The sequence below is a fragment of the Salmo salar genome, chromosome ssa12 (assembly GCF_905237065.1).
Source record: "Salmo salar chromosome ssa12, Ssal_v3.1, whole genome shotgun sequence".
Lineage (NCBI taxonomy): Eukaryota > Metazoa > Chordata > Actinopteri > Salmoniformes > Salmonidae > Salmo > Salmo salar.
Window position 1 is genome coordinate 38028161 of NC_059453.1, and position 11327 is coordinate 38039487.

The following is an 11327-nucleotide window of genomic DNA, read 5'->3' on the forward strand; positions in this document are numbered from 1 at the left end:
ACTTTGGTAAATATTGTTTTTGGATGTAGCCCAATTGATAGATGGAATCACACTTTGAGTTGCTAAAGTGCTTCATACAGAAACTAAATGAACCGTTCCCTCTACTATTGTTGCGTTTGTTGGTAAAAGATTAAGTTTGATCTAATATTCAAAAAGGATTGTGAAGCAGTCACTAAGTAGACACTTTACTAAGATGACACCAGACCTTAAACTTTCTCTTGTCTTGACAAGCCTTTGGCATGTTAGGGCAATTTATGTACCAGAGGTTTGCTCACCTTTGCTTTTTTGTGTTGGGGGGGTAACTTTTCCCTTGCGTTATCCACGCCTGTGACATCTAAAGCAAATATATTTGACCGCCCCCAACTATATCTCTCTTCTATTTAACTTCCTAAAAGTGCAATTACCAGATGTCACATGAGCCTCAGGGATTTGGGTCATGTTTATGAGGGCATGCAATGGAATGCTCTTTAAAACGTTTTGCAACAGAACATGAGAATGAGCATTTACGTTTTTTTCCATTTGGTGCATAATGAACATGACCCATGTACTGTACTGTATACAGAGTCAAAATCCTGCCTCATATTTGGGACTTCTGGCTGACGTTTCACCGGTTTATCAACCGTATTTGGTCATTGTGTTCTTGGCACATGTTTGCACTATGCAAACTTCTCTTTTGGCAGGATATCACTTAGGAGTGGGCGAACTTGATTACAAATAAACCTACTCCAAATTTCCACTGTTGCAAATATCTTTTTAAATAATGACACACTACAAAATAGGCCAACTTCTTTTCTCATGATTCCATTCAATACTAACCTGCAATATATACATTTCTATGTGATTTTTTTTGTTGTTGTTGGTATGTGTATCTTTTGGCATCCATCTGCACCCACCAAAAATTATAGAAACTAGTAGGAGTCTCCAATATGTTTTTCAAGCAAACATGCTGAGCAAACATGTAAAGTACCATGGTGTAGCCTCTGGGCAAAAAAAAAAAAAGTCCTCAGAAATGTGAAATAGAAATGATCTTCCCAATGATCTGTTTTCCCAGGTTCTATCAGAGAAATGTGGAGTGTTGGGTCTATTCCTGAGTATGTGAGGTCTACGTGCCGAATCAGTTCATAATTATTGCATAAACATTTAAATTAACTGCAGACCACGCTTGTTCAGGACACAAGTGTTTTTCCCTGGATGTTTACTGTAAAACAACTTTAGAAAACCTTTTGATGACCCACAATCCCTCATACAGTGCATTTCTCACTCTGCCTCTCCTTCAGGTTCATTTTAACAACAATGAAAATCTACCTCTTTATCAGTGTAAATACAGATTCTCTTCTAAAGTGGAATGACAGTCTGAGGTGCAAAGGTTTACCAGTTCTGCAGGGAGGAGAAGAGAGAGCAGAGAGGGAGGAGGAAAATGGTCCCACAAACATGTTTGTTTTTTCACCCCCCTGAACATCACATCTACCCCAGTAGGGCAGTGGCACGTCATCCACACTATGGCCCCGGGGAGGCCCAGGGAGGGAGCTAGGCTGTGTCAATGTACTCAGCACAAAGGTAGGTCTGTATGCCAGGCCTGTCCCATGTATAGTAATGGCCTCTTTACACTACTATGACGACACAAACAAGGTCCGAGAGATACTTGTGTAGTGTAAAGAGACAGATCTTGATTGTGAACAGAAAAGTTGCAAATCTGATGTTGAAGAGAGATAGATCTCACTAGACATATTTAACAATTTAAAAAGGTTAACTTCTTACACACAACTTTACCTTACATACACTACATGACCAAAAGCATGTCAAACATCTTGTTCCAAAATCATGGGCATTAATATTAAGTTGGTCCTCTCTTTGCTGCTATAATAGCCTCCACTCTTCTGGCAAGGCTTGCCACTAAATGTTGGAACATTGCTGCGGGGAATTGCTTCCATTCAATCACAAGAACTCTAGTGAGGTCGGGCACTGATGTTGGGCGATAAGGCCTGGCTCGCAGTTGGTGTTCCAATTCATCCCAAAGGTGTACGATGGGGTTGAGGTCGGGTCTCTGTGCAGGCCAATCACGTTCTTCCACACCGATCTCGACAAACCATTTCTTGGTGGATCTCGCTTTGTTCATGGGGGCATTGTCATGCTGAAACAGGAAAGGGCCTTCCCCAAACTGTTGCCACAAAGTTGGAAGCACAGAATCATCTAGAATGTCATTGTATGCTGTAGCATCCCTTTGTTGGAACTAAGGGGCCTAGGCCGAACCATGAAAAACAGCCCCAGACCATTATTCCTCCTCCACCAAACTTTACAGTTTCCACTATGCATTCGAGCAGGTAGCGTTCTCCTGGCATCCGCCAAACCCAGATTCGTACGTCGGACTGCCAGATGGTGAAGTGTGATTCATCCCTCCAGAGTACGCATTTCCACTGCTCCAGAGTTCAACGGCAGGTAGCCTAATGGTTAGAGCATTGGGCCAGTAACCAAAAGGTTGCTGGATCGAATCCCTGAGCTGACAAGGTAAAAATCTGTCGTTCTGCCCCTGGGCAAGGCAGTTCACCTGCTGTTCCCCGGGCGCTGAAGACGTGGATCAGTCTCAAAGTGGTAGGCCACACAAGCTCGAAGAACGGGACTGCCGAGTGCCAAACTGCCTCTGAAAGCAACGTCAGCAGAAGAACTGTTCATCGGGAGCTTTGTGAAATGGATTTCCATGGCCAAGCAGCCGCACACAAGCCTAAGATCACCATAAGCAAGTGGTATAAAGCTCGCTGCCATTGGGTAAGGGGGATACCTAGTCAGTTGTACAACTGAATGCATTCAACTGAAATGTGTCTTCCTCATTTAACCCAACCCCTCTGAATCACAGAGGTGCGGGGGGCTGCCATAATCGACATCCGTTGTTGCTCGTAGATGTTTCCACTTCACAATAACAGCACTTACAGTTCACTGGGGCATAGACATTTTATGAACTGTGAAGTTGGCATCTTATGACGGTGCTACGTTGAAAGTCACTGAGCTCGTCAGTAAGGCATTTCCACTGCCAATGTTTGTCTATGCAGATTGCATGGCTGTGTGCTCGATTTTATACATCTGTCAGCAACGGGTGTGGCTGAAATAGCCGAATCCACTAATTTAAAGGCGTGTCCACATACTTTTGTATATGTAGTGTATATAGTAAATAGTTTAAGTATACAACAGCATTTTTTTAAAAACCCAATTGAGTATAACACAAACATAGCCTGTTGCACAAATTTGTTTATTTATCTTCTGCGATCATGGTCAGATATGGGGAGTTATGTTAAACTGTGACGTGTGCAAAAACATACCTGAGAAATGCCACCATGAATGAGGTCACCCAATGACTGGGGAGTTTTGACAAAGGGGGTGTGGGGGGCAAAATCAATCATTGCCTTTTCTTCAATCAGGTCTAAATTACAGTGGTTTAATCACTGGACGGTAATCTGCTCTCTTTGTATCTTTGCTGATAGAAAATGTATTTTAAGAGTCTTGACTGATAACTGCATCAGTGGTGTGGTTGAGAAGGGCAAATTACTTTTACAGTAAGTGATTTGCTTTTCACTGTTCCGGTCATTCTTGGGTGTAAACTTTAACCCTGTGTTATAAAATGTGTACACATAGCTATGTTAGTAGTACATTTTCCTTCTAAGGGGGAACAGAAAAGCTAGTTCTTGAATTATTTATCCTTCATCCATCCCAAATGTAGTTTAACAAGTGCCCAGAAAGCACCCCCTTTTGCCCTCAGAACAGCCTCCATTCGTCGGGGCATGGACTCTACAAGGTGTTGAAAGCATTCCACAGGGATGCTGGCCCATGTTGACTCCAATGCTTCCCCTAGTTGTGTCAAGTTGGCTGGATGTCCTTTGGGTGGTGGACCATTCTTGATAAACACGGGAAACTGTTGAGCATGAAAAGGAAAGCAGTGTTGTAGTTCTTGACACACTCAAACCGGTGTGCCTGGCATACCCCGTTCAAAGGCACATACATCTTTTCTCTTGCCCATTCACCCCTCTGAATGGCACATATACACAATCCATGTTTTAATTGTCTCAAGGCTTAAAAATCTTTCTTTAACCCGTATCTTCCACTTCAAGATGGTGCCGACAGATGGTTGCCTCGCTTCGAGTTCTTAAGAAATTATGCAGTATTTAGTTTTTTTTAATGTATTATTTCTTACATTGTTACCCCAGGAAATCTTAAGTCTACATGCAGCCGGGAAGAAATATTGGATAAAAGAGCAACGGCAACTTACCAACATTACAACCAGGAATACGACTTTCCCGAAGTGGATCCCTTGTTCGGATCACCAACCAGGACAGTGGATCTAATCACAGTAGCCGACCCAAAATAACTGTGCCGCAGAAGTGGCAGATGGAGCGGCCTCCAGTCTCTTGACAACAAGGTAGACAAAATTCGAGCAAGGGTTGCCTTCCAGAGAGACATCAGAGAAAGTAACATTCTCTGTTTCACGGAAACATGGCTCTCTCGGGATATGTTGTCGGAATCGGTTTAACCACCGGGCTTCTCCATGCATCACGCCGACAGAGATAAACACCTCTCTGGGAAGAGGAAGGGTGGGGGTGTATGCTTCATGATTAACGACATACAGGGACTCAAGTCCTTCTACTCACCCGACCTAGAATTCCAAACAATCAAATGCCGGCCATTTTACCTACCAAGAGAATTCTCGTCAGTTATAGTCACAGCTGTGTACATTCCCCCTCAAGCAGACACCAAGATGTCCCTCAAGGAACTTCACTGAACTCTATGTAAACCATATATCCGGAGGCTGCATTTATTGTAGCAGGGGATTTTAACAAAGCAAATTTGAGAACAAGGCTACCTAAATTCTATCAGCGTATTGATTGCACTACATGCAGGGGTAATACACTCGACCACTGCTACTCTAACTTCCGAGATGCATACAAAGCCATCCCCCGCCCTCCCTTTGGCAAATCCGACCACGACGCCATCTTGGTCCGACTGTCTTATAGGCAGAAAATCAAACAGGATGTACCAGTAAAGAGAACCATTCAACCCTGGTCTGACCAATCGGAAGCCATGCTTCAAGATTGTTTTGAGCATGCGGACTGGAATATGTTTTGGTCAGCCTCAGAGAACAACATCGACCTATACACTGACTCGTTGAATGAGTTTATAAAGAAGTGAATTGGAGATATTGTACGCACTATGACTACTAAAACCTACCCTAACCAGAAACCGTGGATAGATGGTGGCATTTGCACCAAACTGAAAGCACGAACCACCACATTTAACCATGGAAAGAGGTCTGGGGATATGGCCGAATATAAACAGTGTAGTCATTCCCTCCGTAAGGCAATCAAACAAGCGAAATGCCAGTACAGGGACATGGTGGAGTCGCAATTCAACGGCTCAGACACGAGACGCATGTGGCAGGGTACCGTCAACACTGGGGGCCCACAAGGGTGCGTGCTCAGCCCCTTCCTGTACTCCCTGTTCACCCACGACTGCGTGACTATGCACGCCTCCAACTCAATCATCAAGTTTGCAGACTACACAACAGTAGTGGGCTTGATTACCAACAATGACAAAACAGCCTACAGGGAGGAGGTGAGGGCACACGGTGTGTGGTGTCAGGAAAGCAACCTCTCACTCAACGTCAACAAAACAGATGATCGTGGACTTCAGGAAACAGCAGAGGGAGCACCCCCCTATCCACATTGAAGGGACAGCAGTGGAGAAGGTGGAAAGTTAAGTTCCTCTGCGTACACATCAGACAATCTGAAATGGTCCACCCACACAGACATTGTGGTGAAGAAGGCGCAACAGCACCTCTTCAACCTCAGGAGGCTGAAGAAATTTGGCTTGTCACCCAAAACTCAAACTTTTACAGATGCACAATCGAGAGCATCCTGTCAGGCTGTATCACAGCCTGGTACGGCAACTGCACCGCCCTAAACCGCAAGGCTCTCCAGAGGGTGGTGCGGCCTGCACAATGCATCACCGGGGGCAAACTACCTGCCCTCCATGACACCTTCAGCACCCGATGTCACAGGAAGGCCAAAAAGTTCATCAAGGACAACCATCCAAGCCAAGTTCACACCGTTACCATCCAGAAGGCGAGGTCAGTGCAGGTGCATCAAGCTGGGACCGAGAGACTGAAAAACAGCTTCTATCTCAAGACCATCAGACTGCTAAACAGCAATCACTAACTCAGAGGCTGCTGCCTACATCTCTGGCCACTTTAAATGGATCACTAGTCACTTTAAATAATGCCACTAATAATGTTAACATGTGTCACATCATATGTATATACTGTATTTTATTCCATCTACTGCACCTTGCCTATGCCGCTCGGCCATCGCTTATCCATATACTTATATGTACATATTCTCATTCACCCCTTTATTTGTGTGTATTAGGTACTTGTTAGATATTACCGCACTGTCGGAACTAGAAGCACTATCATGACACAAGGCGAGACCCAGTTCAGAGTCCAAAAGGCACTGAAGGGCAGGCAGAGTCAAGGTCAGGGCAGGCAGGATGATCAGGCAGGCGGGAAAGTAGTCCAGAGACAGGCAGGGTTCACAACCGGAAACACTCTCAAAAAGAGAAACGCAAAAGGAGAACAGGAAAAACACACTGGTTGACTTGACTAACATACAAGATGATCTGGCACAGAGAGACAGGAAACACAGGGATAAATACACTGGGGAAAATAAGCAACACCTGGAGGTGGTGTAGACAATCACAGGAACAGGTGAAACAGATCAGGGCGTGACAGCACAAGCATTTCGCTACACTCGCATTAACATCTGCTAACCATCTGTATGTGACCAATACAAATTGATTTGAAGTAGATTTTACAGGTGACATCAATAAGGGATCATAGACTGCCCAGGTGAATCCAGGAGAAAACTATGTCATGTTTTGTGCACTCAGTGTATATAAAAACATGTCCATGCATCTAAATCAGTTGTCTGGATTTAAGTGCAATTAAGTCCAGGACTCTGCTCTATGTCTATGAAACATAAGTTAATGTAATATAGAACTATACAAGGTGCATCTAACCACATGTCAGCATCATAAAACCTAATAATGAAACCTATACAGGGTGATTTTAGAGTAATGGAACTAGAGAAAAGGTCACTACAGAAGGTACAGTTTGCCTATAGGCAGATAAGAAAGCATGCAGACAACAAGCACAATGTAGCTGTTAGTATTCTGAAAGCTTGTAGGCCAACTTGGTCTCAGAGCATTTCGTATTAGTCTATACTTAAACCAAGACACTCCATTTTTTTTATTTAACTAGGCAAATCAGTTAAGAACACATTCTTATTTACAATGATGGCCTACCAGAAGGTAAAAGGCCTCCTGTGGGGACAGGGGCTGGGATTGAAAAAATAAATAAATATATATATATATATTATATATATATATATATATATATATATATATATATATATATATATATATATATATATACTACCGTTCAAAAGTTTGGGGTCACTTAGAAATGTCATTTTTTTTAAAAGAAGAAAAAAAAAGCCCATTAAAATAACATAAAATTGATCTATTTGAAATACAGTGTAGACATTGTTAATGTTGTAAATGACTATTGTAGCTGGAATATCTACATAGGCGCACAGAGGACCATTATCAGCAACCATCACTCCTGTGTTCCAATGGCACGTTGTGTTAGCTAATCCAAGTTTATTACAACTGAGCAAGAGGACAAGTACATTAGAGTGTCTAGTTTGAGAAGCAGATGTCTCACAAGTCCTCAACTGGCAACTTCATTAAATAGTACTCGCAAAAAAATGCATGCAAATGAATTACTTAAAAATCATACAATGTGATTTTCTGGATTTTTGTTTTAGATTCCGTCTCTCACAGTTGAAGTGTACCTATGATAAAAATTACAGACCTCTACATGCTTTGTAAGTAGGAAAACCTGCAAAATCGGCAGTGTATCAAATACTTGTTCTCCCCACTGTATATAGGACAAAACACACATCACGACAAGAGAGACACCATAACACTACATAAGAGAGACCTAAGACAACAACATAGCATTGCAGCAACACATGACAACACAGCATGGTAGCCACACAACATGGTACAAACATTATTGGGCACAGACAACAGCACAAAGGGCAAGAAGGTAGAGACAACAATACATCACGCTAAGCAGCCACAACTGTCAGTAAGAGTGTCCATGACTGAGTCTTTGAATGAAGAGATGGAGATAAAACAGTCCAGTTTTAGTGTTTTTTGCAGCTCGTTCCAGTCGCTAGCTGCAGTGAATTGAAAAAAGGAGCGACCCAGGGATGTGTGCTTTTGGGACCTTTAACAGAATGTGACTGGCAGAACAGGTGTTCTTTGTGGAGGATGAGGGCTGCAGTAGGTATCTTAGATAGGGGGAAGTGAGGCCTAAGAGGGTTTTATGAATAAGCCCGAACCAGTGGGTCTTGTGACAAATATACAGAGATGACCAGTTTACAGAGGAGTATAGAGTGCAGTGATGTGTCAAATAAGGAGCACTGGTGCCAAATCTAATGGCTGAATGGTAAAGAACATCTAGCCACTCGAGAGCAACCTTACCTGCGATCTATAAATTAATCTAGCATGGGTTGGATGGTAATCTGAATCAGGGTTAGTTTGGCAGCTGTGGTGAAAGATGAGCGATTACGATAGAGGAAACCAAATCTAGATTTAACTTTAACCTGCAGCTTTGATATGTGCTGAGAGAAGGACAGTGTACCGTCCAGCCATACTCCCAAGTACTTCAGTTTGATATGCTACGTTTCTTATGGTATGTATTCATTTTTGGATGTCCATCACCCATTTTGTATGTTATGTTACGAATTACAATTCGTATTATATATTACGAATATTATAAATTTACAATGTTACGTATTCTAGCAAGGTGTCTAACGTTAGCTAGCTGGCTAAGGTTAGAGTTAAGGGAAGGGTGCACAGGACAATGTCCTGTGGACAACTTCGCCACCATGGCCTATTTATTGCTTTACCTCCCTTATCCTACCTCATTTGCACATTCTGTATATAGACCTTTTGTACTGTATTATTGATTGTATGTTTGTTTATTCCATGTGTAACTCTGCGTTGTTGTATGTGTCGAACTGCTTTGCTTTATCTTGGCCAGGACGCAGTTGCAAATGAGAACTTGTTCTCAACAAGCCTACCTGGTTAAATAAAGGTGAAATAAATAAAAAATAATAAAAATGTCATTCAGTCCAGTGTACTCAATCCCAGACTTCAGGCTGGACTGGTATTAAAGAACTACAACATTTGAGCAACTGTAGCAACACAACCATATCCAGTTCTGGGATGTTGTTGTACTGGATTTCAAAGTTAATGTTGTCCCACTTCCTTTGGATAGTGCTCCACAAATGATTTCTGAATGCCCAAAACTGACTATCATCAGACAGCCGATCTTGCAGATTTACTGTATGTGGTGATAACCGATGGCTTATGCTCAGTGGCGGTTCTAGCTTGTACTAACTGTAATTTTTATTCAGACATTTGGAACAACACAAATAAATAATCCTAACATTTAAAACTATATACATTTAAAAATATAAACAAAAATAAGACTAATAAATATCAAAAAGAAGTAACAAAGACAAATAGAAACAAATTTGTGTTGATTTGTCACTTGAGCATCAATACATTACCCATCCCCCAACATTGTCAACCAAGAGTGAAGACTAAACCAATATACCTTGGTGGTGTGCAGACTGGTTTTATATTGTTCTTAACGATTTCACACAAACCAGAAAAGTGAAGTGAAGACACTTGCCAGTTGGTCAGCGCATACAAGCAGTACACGTCCTGGTAATCCGTCGGTAATCCTTGTGAATGTTGACCTGTTTACATGCCCCCAGATGATTGTGTTTGTTTGTTTGCTTATTTGCGTTGTTTGTTACTTATTTTGTACATAATGTTGCCACTACCGTCTCTTATGACCGAAAATAACTTCTAGACATCAGGACTGCGATTACTCAACATGGACTTGCAAAATCCTCTTTTTCCTTTCATGACTCTGACGAGCCCGATGTGAATGATACGCTGCTCCATCGGGAACAGGCCCAATCCCCGTGATCTGCTTGAAGAGGAGGTGAAGAAAGAGGGGCCAAAGGTCCGGCTGCCTTCTGAGAATTCGTAGGTGATCGAATAAACCCCCACTTCCCTCCATTCTGCTAGCAAATGTGAAATCTTTGGACAATAAAAGTGAAAGATTAAACTACCAACGGGACATTAAAAACTGTAACATCTTATGCTTCATGGAGTCGTGGCTGAACGATGACAACATCAACATACCGCTGGCTGGTTATACGATGTACCGGAGGATAGAACAGCGGCGTCCGGTAAGACAAGGGGTGGCTGCCTATGTATTTTTGTAAACAACAGCTGGTGCACGATATCTAAGGAAGTCTCGCGCTATTGCTCGCCTGAGGTAGAGTTTCTCATGATAAGCTGTAGACCACACTACCTACCGAGAGAGTTTTCATCTATATTTCTTGTAGCTGTTTACATACCACCACAGTCAGAGGCTGGCACTAAGACAGCAATGAATGAGCTGTATTCCGCCATAAGCAAACAAGAAACCACTCACCCAGAGGCGGCGCTCCTATTAACCGGGGACTTTAATGCATGGAAACTTAAATCTGTTTTACCAAATTTCTATCAGCATGTTAAATGTGCAACCAAAGGAAAAAGAACTCTGGACCACCTTTACTCCACACACAGAGATGCATACAAAGCTCTCCCTCTCCTTCCATTTGGCAAATCTGACCATCATTCTATCCTCCTGATTCCTGCTTAAAAGCAAAAATTAAAGCAAGAAGCACCAGTGACTAGATCAATAAAAAAGTGGTCAGATGAAGCAGATGCAAAGCTACAGGACTGTTTTGCTAGCACAGACTGGAATATGTTCCGGGATTCCTCCGATGGCATTGAGGAGTACACCACATCAGTCATTGGCTTCATCAATAAGTGCATCGATGACATTGTCCCCACAGTGACTGTACGTACATACCCCAACCAGAAGCCATGGATTACAGGCAGCATCCGCACTGAGCTAAAGGCTACAGCTGCCGCTTTCAAGGAGCTGGACTCTAACCCGGAAGCTTATAAGAAATCCCGCTACGAACCATCAAACAGGCAAAGCATCAATACAGGACTAAGATCGAATCATACTACACTGGCTTTGATGCTTGTCAGATGTGGCAGGGCTTACAAACCATTAGAGACTACAAGGGGAAGCACAGCCGAAAGCTGCCCAGTGACACGAGCCTACCGGACAAGCTAAATGCTTG